Source organism: Balaenoptera borealis, assembly GCF_965194805.1.
Source record: "Balaenoptera borealis genome assembly, chromosome: 14".
NCBI classification, from domain to species: Eukaryota; Metazoa; Chordata; class Mammalia; order Artiodactyla; family Balaenopteridae; genus Balaenoptera; species Balaenoptera borealis.
This window is the reverse complement of record NC_138875.1, coordinates 3,037,168-3,058,030: the sequence shown is the minus strand read 5'-3', so window position 1 is coordinate 3,058,030 and position 20,863 is coordinate 3,037,168. Positions and strand designations below refer to the sequence as shown.

At 38.3% G+C, this 20,863-nt stretch overlaps 1 long non-coding RNA gene across 4 annotated transcripts in view; it reads left to right on the top strand.

The window, feature by feature from the left end:
* Positions 1 to 339: 339 nt before the first annotated feature.
* Positions 340 to 20,863, top strand: part of LOC309610775 — a 50,839-nt gene continuing 30,315 nt past the window's right edge. For 3 of the 4 annotated variants that reach the window (XR_014234159.1, XR_014234160.1, XR_014234161.1), the window contains exons 1-2: positions 340 to 9,113; positions 15,629 to 15,726. This is a non-coding gene — a long non-coding RNA (uncharacterized lncRNA). The remainder of the gene's footprint in view (positions 9,114 to 15,628; positions 15,727 to 20,863) is intronic. The other variant, XR_014234158.1, reaches the window with a different exon arrangement.

Sequence of the window (20,863 nt, the reverse complement as noted above, 5' to 3'; positions counted from 1 at the left end):
GGAATACTGAAAATTTCAGTGCTCAGTTTTTCTCATACCAAGAAATACCAGTGTTTAGACCTAACATATCAGGTTAAAATGGGACTTTCAAATGAGAAAGTCACTTAACCTCAATCTGCTTATCTACAAAATCAGTTTACTGAACTCCAAAATTAGAATTTGGCTGGATGATCTCTAAAGCTCACTAAACTGTGAAAGACCTGGGGTTGTGAAAGGTGAGAGTGAGAGAAATCTGTGGGCACGTAGAGCAGGGGCTGGAGAGAGCTGTCCAGAACAGACGGCCCTTTCCTCCAGGGAGAGGCTGGCAACCTAAGACACGCATCTAAGAGACAGAACTGGGTGGGTTAAGATTATTTCTCTTTATAAAATAGAAGAGTAGAGAATGTTAAGGAATATAGTAGAACAGAAACTATCAGAGTGTGTATCATATGTAAGGTAAGTAAGCTGCAATTTAGTTCCATTTTACATATAAATAAACTCTGCTCCATGACATAGAATGTATTTCAAATTGTGGGCTAAGTCTCAGACAAGAGGTAAAAGGGAATTGCAGGTGCTTAAAAGAACAGAAGACTAGCATTAATAATACTTTCATGTTTGTGCTCAGGAAAACATCTAGAAAAAGCAGCATTAAAGTCAGGGGCTAAGAAGAACCTAGAACCACATCAAGTTGAAATGAAGAATGATTTTATTTTGTGTGGAACTACATACAAAACAGGTAGAAGTCCTAGCTGCATACAGGCAGATCATTTTTTATTGTGCTTTGCAAATATAGCGGGTTTTTTTTTACAAATTGAAGGTTTGTGGCAACCCTGCATTGTCAGATGATGGTTCGCACTTTTTAGCAATAAATAAAGTATTTTCTAATTAAGGTATGTACATTGTTTTTTAGACATAATGTGCCACACTTAGCACATTAAGTGTTAAGTCTATTGCACACTTAATAGACTACAGTATAGTGTAAATGTAACTTTTATATGCACTAGGGAATCAAACAAATGCATGTGACACTCTTTACTGTGATACTCGCTTTATTGCAGTGGTCTGGAACTGAACCCGCACTAGCTCCGAGGTCGGCTTTTAGACCCATAGCTTAAACAAACAGAGTCTGTAGAAGTAAAATATTCATGAGGAAATCAAGTTTCGTCTTTGAAACTTCCTTTGCTTTTAACCCATGCTGTCCCTGGCATATGAAATTGCTCATAATGATAAGATCATGTGTGACACTCATTTAAAGAACGATTTCTGTAGAAACAGCAGGAGTAAACACATCCTGTACTATACCGTCCATGCTCTCAGTCATCAGTGCCTGGAGTAAACCTGACTGCTGGTCCAAACAGGCTGCACATGTGGCAGCAACCTCAGGGGTAGGGATGGGATTTAGAAAGAAATTATTCACCTATGAGTTATTGGTGGGTCATTTCTATCAAAGAGAGACACAGCACAATAGATAAGCAATGCTGGCCAGTTAGAAGGAAGCCACTCTGTGGTTTACTTACAAGGCATTCTTTCTTTAGATTTCTTTTTAAATAGTCATCATTTTTTAAATGAAGTATAATTGATTTACAATGTTGTATTCGTTTCAGGTGTACAGCAAAGTGATTCATATATATATATATATCTGAACGAACTTTTGGGCAAACCCAATATATACATACATATATACATATATTCTTTTCTCTTATAGGTTATTACAAAATACTGAGTATAGTTCCCTGTGCTATACTGTAGTCCTCGTTGGTTATCTGTTTTACATATAGTAGCGTGTATAAGTGAATCCCAACTTCCTAATGTATCCCTCCCCCCCCTTCCCCTTTGGTAACCATAGGTCTGTTATCTTAGTACCTCATCTCATTGGTGGCTCCATTCGTTTATACTGGCTTACTCTGCTGGGCCTGGGTAAACCATATGCCTGTAGGGAAAAAAAGAGAGACAGAAAGAAAAGAAGAGAGTTCATCCTCTTGTAGCTGTCATGACTGTAAAAATCCTGGCAGCGAAGTGGGACTTTGGGTAATAATTGTGACACAATGGATTTTGACAAGACAGACTGTTGATATGTTCATTTGCATACAGATGGGCAGAATCCTTTCTCCAAGTTACCCACTGGGGCCCCCCGACGTGAAGGCCCAAAACATTCCTACAGAGCAAAGATTTGCTCACTCCAGTGAGGTGTCCAAAACTCTACACAAGGAAAGTCGCGTTTTGTTTCTGAGAGAAGGATTTATAAAAGAGAGAAGATAAGAAGATAAACATAGACAAGATTGTATGTAACTGTCTGTTTCCTGTAGGAAGCCTGGGCAATATTTTGAGCCCATCTACAAGTGACCTTCCAGGCAGGAGATTGGAAGCCCGTCCAGAAATATGTAGCCGACCATTCAAGAACTCCTTCTAACCATTAAGGACTGATTTACTCATCAAATTCCAGAGACGGCCAAGTCTTTGCTGTAGCTATCTAGACATATGAGTGGGAGGAACATGGAAGGTCATGACTCACTTCGACCTACAGTTACCTTCTTTTCAAAGATGGAAGTTTAATTTTCTGTCTTGTTTTTGCCAAATTGGTATTTTAGTTTTCCTAGAAACAGAGACTCTAGTTAAATACAATGGAATAAGTTAAGGCATCTTAGAGTGGTGGTAACTAGCACATCTGAATTCCACAACTAGAATTGCAAATTTGAGACCTGCGTATTGGCTTCTGGACTGTGTTATAAACTCATCAGGGCGAACTTGAGTGGAAAGACTTAAGTGTATCACCGGAAGAAAACTGACCAGGACAATAAACTTCATAACCATTTACTTGGCAAGAACATGATGATGGCTAAGTGTGTGGTACCCTTTGTAAAGAGGTAAATAATAACATAAATAAAGATCTGTGCTCTTCCCTAGATGTTGACATGTGCCCCTCCAGTATTAGATAAATATTAGTCACTAGTAATAAAAATAGTGTCCACTCTTGGTCTGTAAGATTTTAGAACCTGAAAGCTCACTTTTGGTAACACAGCAGCTACATTGATAACATCAGACTTTTCTTTGACACTGAGCATTATAAGAGCAGAGCGACCAAGCTCGTGGCTCACTCTAGACTTTCTTATGGCTGAGAGTGCTTCAGCCGCTGGGCAACCCACCAGGATTCTAGGCTTCTGCCTTTGTAACTCCTGCCCTGCTCTTCCTGGGTCTAGACTGAGCTCTCCAAGTCCTCCTGCAAAAACTATTTTCATCACAACATGCAACCATTACCTGTTTATTAAAAACAGTATTGTGTTTATAGGAGTCTTTATTTCTGACTGAAGCATTTTCTAGAACATCTGGTTGGTTACACTTTACATAAATTAACAGACTGTCATCTCCTCTTGACAGTTACCTGTTTACTTTCACCTCATTTTAAATGCCATTTTTCAGAAATAACACAAGATATATGAAACACAACAAGTAATTAAGCAAAACAATACAAATAAACATAAATAATCATAATGAGAACGAGAAGGAAAAAATCCACTGGAGCACGAAGCCGGGAATTTGACTATTGTCTGGCTTTGGGAAGTAAACCCAATGATTGCAACCATGTTCTGGGAAACTCTATTAACCAATTTGCAACTAATATATACAGTGTTTTATTTAAAATAGATTAAAATTCTTCCATTTTAACTATATTCTTTAAGTGGAGCCAAGTTCCCAATTTTTAGTATGGGAAAATCCACGTCAAAATAAATGTGATATTAGGGAAAAACATGTTCGGATATGAGACAAGGATCTGATATGGAAGATGTTACGGTGGATAGGCTCTGGGGAGGCCTTAAAAGGAGCCTGGGCCCCCATATGTTTAGCCATTTTCAGTTACTTACTCTGGTTTGTATGTGATGGGGGGGGGCACATCATTTTCATAGAGAAAAACTTGTATGAACACTTCCAGCTTCTCAGTTCGGTGTCTTATCTCTCTAATGAAATTGTTGTCATCTCCATTTTTATCTTAGCTAACTTTATAGAGAAGTTTGTTTTTTATAAGTTGGTACATCATTTACATGCATGAGCAAAAACTTATTAAGCCACGATTTTAGAAAAAGCCTTTTTAAAAAATTTCCCTTTTGTTTATTGTTTTCATTTTTTCTGTACTATCTCTCTATCTCTCTCTCTCTCTCTCTCTCTCTCTATCTATCTCTCTATCTATCCATCTACCTATAATCTCCACTACCTTTCGGTGTGATCTCTGGGCCATTGGAGAGGAAAAAATAATAATCCCATTGCGTCTTCTATAATTAGCAATGGTTATAAATTTCCTGTTACTATTCATACCAAAACCACATTTCAGTGATTTAATTCTATCAATGTTGAATATACATTACTCGCAACAGAATCTACCATTTTTCTCCTAATATGCATAATACCATCCCATTTCCCCCTCACCATATTGTCATTCTTCTGCTAGGCGTGTCAATCACAAATTCTTTCCTCTACTCATATTCCATCGGCCAATATTTCTGAGATGTGCAGGAGGAGGAGAAACAGGATCTATTTCTGCCCGTCTTTGGAGAAATGGGGCTGCAAAGGCATGCTAAGATTTTATTTCAGAAGCGAAAGTCAAGTGCTAGGCAAAAATACACCCAAACTTAAAATTATTTAACTCAATGGGAAATTGCAAAATTTACACTCTGTATTTTCTGGTCTATTTTCAGTTTCCAGATGAACTTTTTTCCCCCAATAACACTCTTAATAGACTTGCCAGATTTGATACATAAAAGTTGTTAAATGAGAAAAGGAAAAACAAAACCAACTCAAATAGATGAGACTATTCCTCCACCGTCAGAATCTATGTAAGACTTTCAAGGAGAATGACAACTTTATGGCCTTTAAAATACCAGGAAGCCTTTGGCAAACTAAGTTGGCTTGAGGAAGCATGTAAATTAAATACTTAATGTGTGTGAAAGAGAAAGCTAGGCATTTTCAACTGCACAAAGATTAAACATTTTTCTGTGGCAAAGAATGACGAACAGAAATCAAAGGAATCAGAAGGTTGGAAAATATTTTAACACATGTAACAAAAGATTGCCCTCCCCCATATATAAAAATCTCCTAAAATTGATTTAAACATTACAGATAATCTGGGAAAGTTGTTCGTATGAGCAAGCACTTCATGAGAGCCAATAAACCTAGAAAGACGCTAACTTGTGCGTAGAGTCAGGGAGGTGGGAATTAAAGTGATAATGCAATCAGAGTGGCAAAAAAATTAAGGAAAATGATAACTTCTGATGCTGTTGGAAGGCAAGGAAGAGGGTACTCTCAAAGCTTCCTCGTGGAGTACGAAGTGCTACAGATTTTTTTTCCAAAAGGAGTTTGGAAACATTTCTTAAAATTAAAAATATAAATCTCTTGAATTCAGCAATTCATTTTAGGAATCTCTCCTAGAGAAAAACAAAAACAGAAAACAAAATCAGTACCCGTCCGTAAGGATATATTCTCAAGGCGGTTGAGTACAACATTGCTTATGCTGTTTTCAAAGAATGAATCACAATAGGAGTGGCTAAATATATTGTGTTGTACTTTATCAAGGGGAACAGTCAGATATATTGCTTTAGAGTCAGACCTACTACGGAGTGTTGTGCAAATATTACAGAATGAGCCACCGCTATGCCAATTAATGTATTTTTAAGTGGGAATGGCAAGTTGCAGGCTGTTACGCATGATACTATCCCACTTTTTGGAAGATGATTGCATGTTTGCACTAAGAGAACTGAAGGAGGGGATGTGGCGGATATTGGTGCTGGCATGGGGGGAACGGGCTTTGGAGAGAGAAATGGAGCAGGGCAGGAAGACTCTGATCTGCTCTTGAATTATTCCATTGGTCTGCTAGTTCTACAGGTCATAGGTAACTTCTGTAATTCAGAAAATCAAGAATTAAAATAAACGAAATGTGTCCATAAGAAAGAATATGGTGAGACATTCAGGAAAAGCAAGGAGCTTAATTTAATAATCATCTCACCTTTGTTAGGAGAGAAAGGTGACACCATAAAGAACAAAGAACAACATTCCTGGGTTTGGCCCCAAGCTGGTGTCAGCAATACCCACCTGGCAACACCTGGGGAGGGCGGTGGTGTCTATGGTAACAGGTAACAACTGCAGCCCCACCTGGAGCTGGGCAGTCCAAGAGCCCGGTGATGAATTTCTTAGGGTGCCAGAGGACCAAGGCTCAGGGTACCCTGGGCCCCAACTCCAGGAGGACTTTGAGCAGGTGGGCCTTCTCTGCTAAACGTGAGTCGGGGAGCAGTGTGCACTGCCCTGTGACTGCCCTGGGGTCTCGTGTTTGCCCTGAGCCCGGGTGCCTGGAAACACGACGGCAGTAATTTAATATCTGTGGGACCCCCTCCTTCCCCGGGTTGGATATTCTTCTGCAGTGCTTGATTTGTCTGCTTCAAAATCAGTAACAGTAAAGAAAACACATCAGGTATAAAGGTAAAAGGCCAAGAGTAGAAAGACAGTGAGAGATGGTGTGCGGTCCAGGATTTGGAGCCAAGCCATGTTCGGGCCACATTTCTTTGAGCTTAAATCCCCTAAAGCAGTAGCTGTGTCCTTTTGTCTTTTGTTCAGCATTCAGGGCTTTACAAATCCCTCATGAACTGCAGCAGCGGCGATGTCCCCGCACCCAGCTGTGTACACCGTGCTCTTACCTGCTCCTGCAGGGAGGGTCCAGGGCACAGGGACGCAGGGCCAGAAGCAGAGTGAGCCACCTAGCCTGGGTTCTCTGTCGGGAGTCCTGCTGGGCACCGGCTTTAACAGAGAACAAATCCTCATCCTCTCCTTCGTTATTTTAGTCCTTTCAAACGTGTCCAGCTCTCTTCCATCAACTGTAGCTCAGACCTTAACTAGTGCCCATTTCCTTGGGCACCATCCTACCCCATGCATCATGCTGAGCCTGGGCTTCACGGCTCCCGCTGGAAGTTCTGCATCACCTATCCCCACTTCTGGTTTTAGCCAGCCAGATTCATTTTCTCTCTTTTTGGGCCTTGCATATAGCCTGAGTGTTTGGCTGTGTTTGGCGAGTGTTGGCGACTCCAAGATTCCATTATGACTTCTCCACTCATACGTGGTTCCTTCAGAGATCAGCCCTGCGCAGATGCGTGTTCCTTACGCTCAGAATCTGGACGCAGGACGTTCGTCGCTGGACGCTAGCGGCCACATTTCCACGAAATGAGATTTGGGCGTACCTGGATCCCTCTGTGCCAATGCGACTGTGACAGAGCAGAGGCTGGCAGGAGGGTTTGCTGGACCAAGGTGGGCACCCCCATGCTGACCACTTGGCCAGCATAGATCGGGGGTCCCCACCTTAGTCCAGCCCGCAGGGAAGTGAGCAAGTCAGCCAGGTCCCCGATGATTTGGTCTAAATGATATATTCATTTGACCGATGTGTTTTTTACAGCGCTGATTAAACTAGAGCTTTTCCCTTAAATTGATTGGTGGTTCTGAGATTGTGCAGACCAGACCACAATCAAATTCTGCGGGGCTGTCCGCGCGCTCCTGCTGGCCGCTGAGCGGGTGGGCGCTGTCCTCAACTCACGCCACTGCGGTTTGGCCCTTGAACAGTGGATGTGACAGAAAACAGAGAGAAGAGTAGTGGAAATGGCAGAAAGACAAAGGCAAGATTCAAGCATCCAAGGGAAGAGAAAACAAGAGAAATAGGTATGGGACCTTAGGACAGTTGAAGGATTGTGGTCAAATCTTCAGATGGAGAATCTGAAGGTGAGGCCAGAAGGAGCAGAAATTATATTCTTGGACAATTTGTCCATTCCAAAAATATGTTTGAGCATCTATACTGTGCCAGTTCTATAGTGTGAAATTTGGGTTCTGATTATCTCGAACAGAAGGGGCTTATGCACTAAAATTAATTTTTTTGCATAAAGTTTAGAGCAAAGCTTCACTGACATAGAAAAGTAATGCATGGTTCTTTCTGTCCTCACTTTTTCCTTTTAAACAAACAGCTTGCAGGACTAACTCTAGTCACCATTAGTCTGAGGCTGCAGTGGGATGGGTCACAAACGTTTCATAATTTGAATTAGAGTTTGGATCTCATGTCCCCCTTTCTTCATACTTAGAATCCCCATCTGCCCTCAGAATCAGTCGGTCAGAGCTAAATATGAGTCACTTTGCCACCTCTAACAGGCACCACCTTATTTTACAGATGGGAAACAATGTTTCAGAAAAATTCAGTGACTTTCTCAGTCACACATGTGTAAGGAGACAAGCTAAAATTTGAACTCAAGTCTGCTTCGCCTCCAGACTGTGTGTGCGCATATGTATACATACATACGTCTACAGGAAAGTAGGCACCAGCTAGGCATTACCACCTCTCCAAACACAGCACAGAATATTAAGAAAATCTAAATCTGGGAATTCCCTGGTGGTCCAGTGGTTAGAACTCTGCGCTTCCACTGCAGGGGGCACAAGTTCGATCCCTGGTCGGGGAATTAAGATCCCGCATGCCACAGGGCTTGGCCAAAAAAAGAAAAAGAAAAGAAAAAATCTAAATTTGTTTATAGAAATAAGGTTATAAAGGATCGTTAAGTAAGCTAAAACAATATTCTTAGTGATGAACTTTAAGATTATTATAATTTAATTCTATTTAATCCCAGAAGACTAGTATTTTGTCAATGGGAAGAGAAATGTATTCATTCAGCAAAGATTTATTGAACATTCCATCAAGACACTGTGGGAATTAGAAAATGAATTTACTAACCAAATACAAACAAAATTTTCAACCAAATCTGCCGTAAGTTGGAGACTGCTTACTTGCCCACCTGCATATGAACATATTGAAATATTTGTTGTACTTGGGTGCAGAGCTAGAGGGTCTGCATTCAAAACCCAGTCCCACCCTTGACTTTACACTTGACCTTGGGCAAACTACTTCAGTTCTGTGTGTCTCTGTTTCTTCAGCTGTAAAATGAGGTAGGTGATAGGAGTATCCACATCATGGGATCGTTATGAAGACTAATTGAATTGATGAATGTAAGGATTTAGTTGACTGCCTGGGGCACAAGATTAAATGTATTAGTAGCATTATTTTATCCATGCTCTTCCTGCATCTTTCCAGGTAATCATAAGATTGTCTCCTTTGAGATGTTAATATGGTGAGTTACCTTAATAGATTCCCTAACACTAAAGAATACAGCATTTCCAAAATAAACTCAGTTTGAGAATAATATGTTATCTTTTTTAATGCATGCCACATTAAGTTTACTTAAATTTTGCTGAGAATATTTGCAAGTGGAATGGGATTGGCTTGGCATTTTCCTTTCCTTTTATTAAGCTTATCTGGTTTGATATTTGGGTTATATAACCCACAAATGGTGAGTGTTTGCTCATTGTTTATTCCCTGGAAGAACCTGTGTAAGACTCATATTTCCTAAATGTTTGGTAAAATTGTCAAGGCCAGTGTCTTCTTTGTCCACTTTGCCTCCAGAGGATTTTAAAGTCTTGAGTTAATTTTTAAAAAATACTACAGAAGTAAGGTTTTCTATTTCCTCTTGAGTTATTTATATTTTTATAAGAAATTGTTCATTTTATCTAAGCTTTCAAACATATTGTCATAGTTGTTCATAATATGCTTTGATTTTTTAATATCTGTTGTTTTTGTAGTTGTGACCTTCTTTTCATGCCTAATATTGTTTGTTACTGTCTTCTATGTCTTATGAGTCTTGATAATTTTGTGCATTTTATAGCTTTTTAATGAAGCCAATTTTTGGCTTTGTTGCTTCATTCAATTATGTTTATTTTCCTCTTTTATTGACTTCTGCTCTTTGTTATTTCATCCTTTTATTTCCATTGGATTTATCCTGTTAGTATTTTAATATCTTTTTTAATTGAATTGAATCAATAATCAGCTCTTCCTTTATAACATAAAATTTTAAGATTATAAATTTCTCTAAATATGGTGTTAAGCAAAATCATACAACTTTTGACACATAGTATTTTGTTATCTTTTAGTAGTAAGTATTTTATAATTACCACTATGATTATACTTGACCCGCTTAAAAAATTTCTAAATGTAGGTTTTTAAAAAAACTTTAGTTATCTTTTTTACTGTTAAATTGTAACTTAATTGCTGACATTTTTAAAACATTGTTTATATACTATTTGTTCTGTGAAATTTGTTAAGACTTGATATATGGCCTAGAAAATGTTCAATTTTTATAAAAATCCCATATATGTTCGAGGAGATTATATATTTGCTAAATGTTTGGTGAAGGGGACTATGTATATTCATTCATTCATATTTGTTAATTTCTATTCTTCTATACTTTATCAATTTTTGTTGCTTTATCAATAATTGGATAAGTTGTAATAACTTGTTTCCACTATGATTATGGATTTGTCATTCCCTTCTTTAAAATTTGAAAATTTTTCTTTGTGTGATGCAATACTTTCCATTAGATTTATATACATTTGGAATTATGTCATCTCTCTGAATTTATTTTTCATAATTAAGTAGTGAACTTTATTCTCTTTAGTAATGTGTTTTACCTCAAATTGTTTTTTTCCTATAATAAAGCTACTCCAGCTTTTTGTTGAGATGTTTTCCATCTTTTTGCTGTCTTTTCTATGTCCTTATACTTTAGCTATATATTTAGTAAGTACACACACACACACACACACACACACTCTTTGTCTTAACTGGCAAGTTTAGACCATTTACATTAATTGGTGTTACAAATGTGTTTCTACCATTTTATTTTGTCTTTTATGCTTGTCTTGCTTTTTTATGCTTCTTTACTTCTGCTTTGCAGCTCACCCTTGATTTATACATTTGGTTCCATGACCTTCCCCAGTTTAGTGAGTCTCCTTCCTGGCTTATATGTACAACACTCCTTTCCATTTAAGAATTCCCCTCTTGATAGATATTGCATTGATCTGTCTGCCTATTTCTATAGAATATCACCATGTTAAAGATTCTATCTTTAAAATAAACTTTGTGTTTCAGTGGACTGTCTTTGTTGTTCTTTTTCAAAATGGTTTTGAGTATTCTTGGATTTACACTCTCCCAGATCAATTTAATAATCGGCTTGTTAAGTTTAATAAAAAATTCTGTTGGCATTTTGATTTGGATTACACTGAATTTATAGAGTAATTACGGAAAAAATATTATCTCTAAAGTATTTAAGAATAACTGTGATTTAGCAACCCATGTTTTTCAGGTGTTTTAAATGTCTTTTAAGAATATCTTAGTTTTTTTATTCATAACTTGCACAAATATAATTTGAGATTTATATATTTGTATTTACTTATTTTGATTGGAATTTCTGTTCACATTTTCAAATTTATTTTTATTTATTTACTTTAAAAATCGACCAATATAGACTTCTGAGTCTATTTTAAGAGATAAATATTTAGTCTTTAATTTCATCAACAGTTTTCTGTTCTTGTAATTTATCTTTTAAGAGCAATTTTAAAGTCAGTTAAATAGACAGATAGATTGACTTAGAGTTAAGAATTCTCATAGATTTTAATCTATCATGTAGCAGTGGTCATGTCCCTCTTTCTTCCTACTATTCTTTAGTGATGACTTCTACCATTATTTTTTTTTGATAATAGTTGTTTTGGTTTGCTTACTTAATTGGGTTTTAAACAAAACTCTGGTGTTTTTGAACAATTATACTTTTTGCATGTCGTCATTCAAACTGCATTAATCTGGTCAAGTTTTCCCTCAATTTCCTTTAAATTTATTTCTTTTTTTTTCAAGTTTAAAGACTTGTGAATTTATTTCCATATTTTAGTGACTTAAGTTTATGTATTTTTCCTCCACATTTGGCTTTGTACTTTTGCCTTTTATGGATCTCGATAGGTAGTGGTGTCCTTATTATTTGTTTCCAATTTGTAGTTTCTTCTGTAGTTCTTGTAACCCAAGAATCATTTTGAAATGTTTATTGTAAGTTCTAGGCAATTACATTTAGATGGCAAGACTTCTGTCATTAATTTCTAAGTTTAATAGCACTACGGTTTTTTTCCCAACTTTATGTTCTAACTTGGTTGAATTTAGTATCTCTTTTCTTACGTTGGCTTTTTGTAATGTTGGGATTTTTTTTCATAGCCTTCTTTGCATTTGAGGTTGGTAATTAATTTTTAAACATTCCATCACTGCTAGGATGGATTGTGTTTGGACAAAGGCAGGGCGTACATCCGCTTCTATTGCAGCCTGTCTAGTGCAAGGTTGTGAGAAGAGCTGTCCCTGTGGATGGGCTCCTACCATGAGTAGACTTAACCTGGCACTTCCTGTGTCTGGCTTCTACCCTTTTCAACAAGACATGAACCAGCACGTGCTGCTGTCATCTAGGGCAAGGAAGGAGGGACAGGAGCAGGTCAAATTGGCTACTTCCCGTCAAATAATCCTCTTTCAGTTTCGTTGCCTGGCTCTCCTACTTTTCTAGGGTATAGAATGCCCTTGGGACCTCTCCTACTTTATGTGTCGGTTTTATACTACCTTGGGCTGTATATTATTTATTCAATGAGAAATCCAACTGGTATCTATTTTTCACAGATTCTTTATGGTTTCTGGTCCTCTGAAGACTCAGTGTCTTAGTGCAAATAAATTGCTGTATTAAATTAGCGGTCTCATGTGGGAGACCAACCTGCACATTTTCCCCCAGTAAGAGCTTACCCTAACTAAACCAGTCTATACAGCTCTCATGTAGATCTAAACTAAATAGATGCTAGCATCTCATGCTTTTTTCAGAGCTCCCCAAATCTTTGCAGCTCCTTTGAGTGCCTCATTACCCTCTAAGCCAACCCATCAGAAACCTCCTGCTCTCCTGTACGTATTTCGCCGATGACAATTTTTTTTTTACTTTATGCAAAGATACAACACAATTCCACAAGTCTTTCATAGAATATAGATAATACAGTAAATCACAGTTCAGAAGCAAATATCAGCTTTTAAATTTTATATTTATTTCATACAATGATATTCTCAGCTTTAGCACAGCATGGATATTTCTTAGGCAACGTATGAAGCCATTGTAAACCATTTATTTATTGCATTTCACCTTTTTGTGCTCAGCAACATGAAATAAACTGCTGGGTAATTAGTTTACATGGGAGATGTGAGTGACTGGTTGGTATTAAGGAAGCAAACAACTCACTTTCAATAGAGAAACTGTGCACATCAGTTAAAGCTTGATAAATAAACTCCTTGTGCTCTTTCTATAAGAGTATACATGCCTTCTCACCTGCCCAGTCCCCATGGGCAGGGAGTGTAAGTATATTGTCTGTGATCTCCAAGTAGTAAATTCCTTTCGTTCCTTCTGTGTATCCCACAGTTTAACCCAGACACATGTATTTACTTTGTCTTTCTTCCCTTTCACCACACATCCAAGTCCTCCACCATTTAGATTCTTCGTAACATTTTTCTCCAATCTCTGTCTTACGATCAAAAAGAAAAGTTAGTTTACGCTATCCTGCATTGTTTTTACCATAGTATGCCAGACCTTCATAATGTGACATTTTGAATCAAGAATAAAAATAATCAATCCTCTACATGATGTAGATAAAAATATCTAGGAGACTGAACCAGTTTTTCTCTTTTCACACACATGTTTTGGCCACATACAGTCCTAGACTAGGTTGTCATTTGTCTCCATTGATCAGCATCTGATCTGGTTACTGGTTAGCCAGGAGGTAAACTCCCCACAGAAAATTCTCCACAAACTCCTACATCTAATGACTACTCAACAGTTATTTCTAGTTCAATATTTTATCCCTCTCCAAATATCTACATGATGGTCTAATAGGCATCTAAACCAAATCCAAACTCCAAAACAAAGTCTCCAAAATGTCTTCTTCCCCTGTAGTCTTCTAAATAAATGGCAAGACATTCACTCTGTTGCTCAAGACCCAATCCTGGGAATCAGACCTGATGCTTCTCCTGCGTGTCCACAGCCGATCTGTCGGCCAGTCCCGTGGGTGCTGTTTTCTAAACAAACATACTTACCCCCCATGCAGCCTCCACCACCTCCATCCTGCCTCTCGCTCCCGTCCCCGCTGTGGGCTGTTCTCTGTACAGAAGCCACAGTGGTCCTTTCAAAGCTGAACCTGCTTCCTGCCACTCTTGCATCTGCACTGTAAAGACTCCAAACTATTTAAAAGTTAGGTGAGATGGCCAGGATCTCTGGCTCACGTTGTTCCTGCCGTACGGACTGTCCTGCAATTCCTAGGACACAGTTTGTTCCCACTTCGGGATAGACAGACGTGCTAACACATGTGGTCCCTCCCTTCATGAGAACTTGCACAAATTATCTGGCCATGTGGAGATAACAGTTCCATAGAGTTTTTGTAAATGTTCATTTAATCAATGTTGATAAAGTACCTAGCATAGCAACTAACACAGTGTAAGAAATTTTTAAAAATTAGTTCTTTAATGCTCAGATAATTAAATTTTTTATTGTTATAGAAGAAAATAATTTTATGACATAAAATTATTGCTGTGCCCCGTCTTAGCAACATGCCATGCTTTTTATTTTTATAAATGCTAAGTTGCTTTCTCTCTCTTGTTTACCAGATTTTGCCTTCAATTTTGAGGTCAATAATTCTGTTTTTAGTTCCTATCTTTATCACCTTCCATCGATTTTTTCATCACATATTATTTCAGCTTTTAGACCCACTTTAATTTATAGATGTTTTTTATACATGAATATACATTTTTTCAATATTTTTTGGATTTATTTTGATAGCCATAGTTGATAACAGGTATTCATAATTAATTTTATACATTCTACTTTCTCTTACAAGTTATGTAAGATTAAATGTATTATCTTCCATCTGTAATTATGAGGTCGAATAATTCTCTTTTTTCCCTACATTGTCATCCTTTTTATCTTATTGTCCATGTTCCCCATTTTCTCAAGTTTGCAGTCCTCATCACTGATTTGGGTGTTGGCAATGTAAAGTCTGGTTTTTATTGCCTCCACTGAGTCTTTTAATTCTCCTATCAATTTTCTGGTTACTTGATTTTTTAAAAAAATTTCAATTTATATCCTATTGCATCTCTGCCTTTCCGTTTTTCCTTTTTTTCTATTAAGTTCCATTCTTCTTTAACATTGCCATATGTACATGCTCCTTTTTGAGGTTACCAAATCATGTGTCTCCTAAATTTTCACCTTTTCTTATAGAACACCAGTTTCAGTAATATATATTCTTTCTCTTCTTCCTTTGTTGCTTCTGGGAAGTTTTCCATTTCATAGGTCCACACATTTGTTTTTCTGTTTAAATTTTCTTGAACTTGGTAGGTGCACTTGGGCATTTTCCAGCAGACGATTTAGTACATGTCTAAAAGTACATGTTTAGTACATGTCTAGAAGAAAGTACATGTCTCCTTCACTTTCCACATCATGAATATTGTCAAATTCCCTCTTTCAGGTTAGAACACGTAGTCCCTTTCTTAATTTACAATGTCTGGTGAGTATGGGATTGCTAAATTGCAGGAGAATATTCTCTTATTCTGATTGTGTTGGGTTCTCTGACCACGTGAGAAAATCATGTGCAGTTCTGTTAAAGTTCAGAAGGTCCTGATTAGGACTCAGGACTCTGTGATGATAGAGTCAGGGAGCAACATAGGTCCTCCTGATGGTAATTCCGATCTCCGCTTGCATTATAGTCCTTCCCTGACACGAAGTGGCAAATCTAGTGAAGAGACCTCATCCACCCTTCCTACTGGCTTCTCATCTCATCTGCTGGAGGTTCCAGTGTCTACAAGTGTGTGAGAGAGGAGCACGCTGGGGGGTTCAGATCTCCTAAGAGAGTGTGAGGGATGGGGGAGTCCTATTCTGAATTCTCCATGGTGACCTTTAACTTTTCAGACAATTAGTTCTATACCAAGTTCCGTTGTCTTCATTTTCTATAAATCAAGATTTTCTCTTTTAGCTCCAAATTCTAGACTTTCATTTTTTGATATTCATTTAGTCTGAGTATGGTGATGTATATTACTCTACCTCAAAACCCCAAGTCAAGATTAAATAGTCATTTAAGACATGATATATGTAGGAAAATACAGATGCTTATTTTAAGTATCTAAAACTCTAGGATGAATGACCGAGGCAACCGAAGTTACAACCAACTAAAGTGCCCACCCAGAAAATACCATTAGTGTAGTGGGGTCTCCTTCCAAATGCTGTGGGAGCAGACACACTGCTCTGCCATCACACCAGAATCACCTAGAGATCTCCAGCAATGATGAGGATGATGAAATCTAAGAGAGGTACCCATCTTTCGCTGTAGTGATCGTGTCCCGTTTCCTGGCTTGTTGAGGTTGCTACTATAATACAGTTTGACTGATATTATCAATTTAGAAATTAAGTTGGTCAATTTATTTTATGGGCTTGCTATTTGGAGGAGTCTGATACGTACAGAAATGACCAAAATTCAGGTGTCATAAAATTGACAATGGAGACTGGAAAAGGAAAGAGAGGGGGTGACATTTACACGGAGATGACTAGTTTCTTAGTACCTACTTGGAGTCTGAAGCCAGTCCAGCAAGAACGTGCCTGGTGAAATCTGGTCATCCTTCACTAAAGGCATTTTAGGTGCGGGTCCAAAATGGTGTAAAGTACTTACAATCCAGCATTTTGTCTGAAATGGATATCCCGTAGCTATGAGTAAGGGGTGCTTGATTCAGGGCAGAGATGGATGGGTAGTTTGCAGTAAATTATACTGGAAACATCTAGGACTGACTCAAAGCACCTCTTGATAGATTTAGTCACCTCCACACGACCCCGTATCTGTCTGAGGAATGCTGCCTTGGTAGAGTTGTAGGTGGACTCTTGCCGTGAATGGTATTTTTTAACAGTGAGTATTAGTGTTGGGATTTTCTCTTCCTTTTGTGTCATCCCATCTCTAATGACCCTGAGCCCTGGCTACAGGTTAGGAATGATTTGGGTCAGTGTTGACCAAGGTGCTCTTCTGTGAAACAGGACTGCAGAAGGTGCAGGGGAGCTGCCAAAGAAGGGCTATGTTGTATTTCTTCTTCTTGGAGATTCTACACACAGGTGAAAACAGAGGGCCATGAGTTGTTCTAGAACCTAGACACCCATTTAACTTCACTGTTTCCCATCACCCTGAAGCTCAGACACTTCTTCCCCACCCCCATGCCCAATCCCACAGCTACATTCCAGCATCTTACGAAGATTGCTCCTGGCAACAACTGTTTGTAAACCTTGTTTGAGATCATCTCAACCTCGTCTCTGATTGGCTGACAAGGCGGAAGTAACTGCAGCAGCCTACAGACTTCTCCTTGTGACAGATGGGCCATGGCTAGTTCACTTTTTTCTGTTTTGTTTAGAATTTATGTTGACAAAAAGAAAAAAAAAAAAAGGAAAGAAAAGATTTCCTGGAAACAGGGAGATGTTTGTTGTGTTTCACAAGATGCCTGAAAGGCACAAGATTCCCTTCAACTTCATCGTGAGATGATCACACTGCCTGAGGGAAACCAACAGCCAGTCTGGCATCTTGCAATGCAAATCAAACCCTGGGACTGACGAAGAAAAGACGCAAATTTGATATTCTACTAGTTTCGAAAAGGCCCAAAGTAATATTTACAAATGAGATTTTGGATGATGCCAGGAGAAACAATTTAAAAAGTAAAAATAAAACAGAAAACCATACATTTTTCTACAAGCAAATAGAAATGCAATCCTCACCATACGACTGTTTTACACAGTTGTCTTTTTTGTTGAATGTGTCCAATTGCTCATTTGTGAGGGAAACACATATGGACCCATTAGATCCTGATATGGGCTTTCTAGGTTAAACTGGGATGGGAAAATCATTTCTAGGTTCAGTGGTTTAATTTTTGGTTGACAAGGTTAAGTATATTCAATGCATAAAGGAGAAGGAGGGAGAAGGATGGGGGCCAAGGCATTAGGTTAGCAAGTTCCTCATGCAATGCTCAATCATTTGTAGTTATCATTTGCAGCTACTATTTTGTAAATATTAATTGCTATCTACTCTTTATTCTATTGTGTTCATTATCTGGGTATTTTCTCATTGTTTTATCTGAATTTTTTTTAAGAACGCAATGTGTTTTTTTATAGCTTAGGAAATGTTTTATTGGGAATTTTTGATACGGACCTTTCTAAGGTTTAGGATAAAACTATGAAAGTGCTTCTTCTTCACTTCCTTTGCTATTTTTAATTTACAGATGGCACAATGGCTTCCTCTTGAGTTTCCTATCACTTCTGTATTGCAACAATTATTTATTATTTGTAAAATTAAATCTTTACAAAAAAGCTTCCCTCATTATTCCCTCAGTCTTTTTTTTTTCCCTCCAGGGTAATAAACAGTGTAGTAGGTAAAATATTTTTCTTTTTTAGTAGAGTGAGATTTTCCATCAGATCTCTGGATAGCTGGAATGGCCTTTCACTCCGACAGCATCCTTTCTGCTAAATTTGTGCTGTTTCTTCTTCACTATTTGCCCATCTTCTTCTGGGGGAGGGGTTGACATTTTCTTCCTACCCCGTATTATAGAGCTCCATCTCATCCTGTATTCATACTTCTCTACAGCCAGTCTCTTTTTAATTTTTGTGTTCAAGAACATTTTCTTTAAAAAAATTTTTAAGCTTTTTATTTTGAATTAATTATATAATCACAAGCAATTCTGAGAAATAATGCTGTGAGATCCTGTATACTCATCCCCAGGAGTAACATTTTGCAAAACTACAGCACAGTATCACAACCAAGAAGCTGACATTCATACAATCCACTGGCCTAATTCAGATTTCACTTGTTTTACACGTACTCATTTGAGTGTGTGTCCACATTTGGTTCTGTGTAACTGTGCTCTATGCACAGGTTTGTGAGACCAACACCAGAGCAAACACAGAGCAGTTCCATGACAAGTGCCCCTATGTCGCCCTTTCACAGCCCCAGGCACGCCCATCCCCATCCCTAAGCCTCACAACCACTGATCTCCACTCTACAATGCTCTCCTTTCAGATGTTATGTAGGGATCACAGGGTCTTGAGATCAACACCTTGTTTCCTTGAACTGACCTTCACATTAACCCTGTTTTCAGTTTCTTGAAATCTTCGCTCCTGACAATGTGAGCTCCAGCTGGTACAACCACCTGCAGTAAAAGTCCCATTTTGCACCTGGAACCCAAAGGTCTCATCTTCAGCTGTTTGGCTCTCTGACCACAGCTGTTTGGTTTCACCCCTCAGCTTGCTGAGGACAAACTCTCGCACCCTTAAGACTCCCTTTGAACACTTTGGACCACTTTGCTACAACAGGACAACGGACTGCTTTTGAGTTTAGAGTGGGAAGGTCATGTGATGAGGACAGAGAAGCAGCCACGACCATACCAGGAGCTGCCTGGGGTCACAAATAACTCCAAAAGCGCCCCTTGCACAGCCGGCATCTCGCTAACTTCCAGAAGGGGGCGCTATCATATTTCCTGGTCTAATTCTTACAGGTACCATCTTGGGTAGTACTATGTAGCAAGTATCGTGCTGAATATGTTTATACAATTCACTCACTCTGTGTTCACAGCGTCTCTACCATCAGGTACATCAGGTCTACAAACCTGAGAGTAAGGAACTTTCCTCTAATCACGCAGTGGGTAGAGAAGGACTAGAATTTGCCATTAGGATCAAAGGTCCTTCTCAGAATAGCACTGCATTCTTAGGAATGCATTCTTAGGAATGCAATCAATCTCCCTGAAGCTAAAGTTCATGAGTCCCTACAATGACATATTATACACTCTTCTCCCTTCTGGGATCGTTTCTTTTTTGTAATCTTCCTCTAATTAGGAATCCTTTAGAATAAATTTCCATGTGATCTATAAGATAATATATACCCTCTTGTAAAAATTTGTTTCATTTATACTTACACTTTTACACATTCTTCTTTATCATCATTGTTATTTTTTTCTTTAGAATCTCTTCCATTATTTTTCTTCATTCTACAAAATACCAATATATCATTTCTAACACAGTATCCAATTTCCTACCCCACACCTCATATTGAGGTTAGAGCCCTTCTGATCAAATTCTTAGTCTTTTCTTTAAGTCTTTGTGAGATGCATGTTGCCCACTGTCTACCAGCCCATCATTCAGATGTCATAAGCAGCGATCCAGAAAACTACATGCTCTTGCTTTTATTTTTAATCTAGTTACACATATTCTACATCCTTTTTCCTCTTTCAAAGTCAATAAAAATAAGTTCCAGGATTTTTTTAAGGTCTCTCATTTATTCTCACATGAATCAGCAGAAATGAGTAACAGTCATATGTTTGATGAATCTTAGCAGTCCTTCCACCATCCCTGGGAAGACAGAACCTCTCATTACCCACGTTAAGGCGATGTATGATTGCCTTCAGACCTCTCATAGAAAACCACGATGTGCCCCGTCCCTGGAGTGAACTCACAGATACCTGAGGCTTTTTGTTCCCTGGAGGTGTGTCAGATGTCAGGTCTTTAGATGAAACATCTTTGTTCTGTGTGGCAAAAACTTAATAAACTATTTTTATTGAATTCTGACTTCTATTTACTAACCTTTTGGCAGGACACTTGTATCCTCACCATATTTTAAACGTTTTTCATCATTTTTTTGTTTTGGACAATTTTCTCCATCCTAATTAGGAACTCTTTATTAGCTCTAACAAACAGAGAGAGAGAGAGAGAGAGAAAGGGAATTTCTCAAGTCTTTTCTTCCTCCACCTGGGAGTCCAGCTTGATAGGACATCCAATTGCTGTGATGACTTCAAGCAAGAGGAGTGCCCAACCTTCCAGTCAATGGAAACAGTTTTCAATCACCTTACATGGGATCTGAAGTTGAATTGGAGTTTTTCTGCTTTACAAGAACTTCACCTCTAATATATGTGCTCACTTTTGAGCTGCTA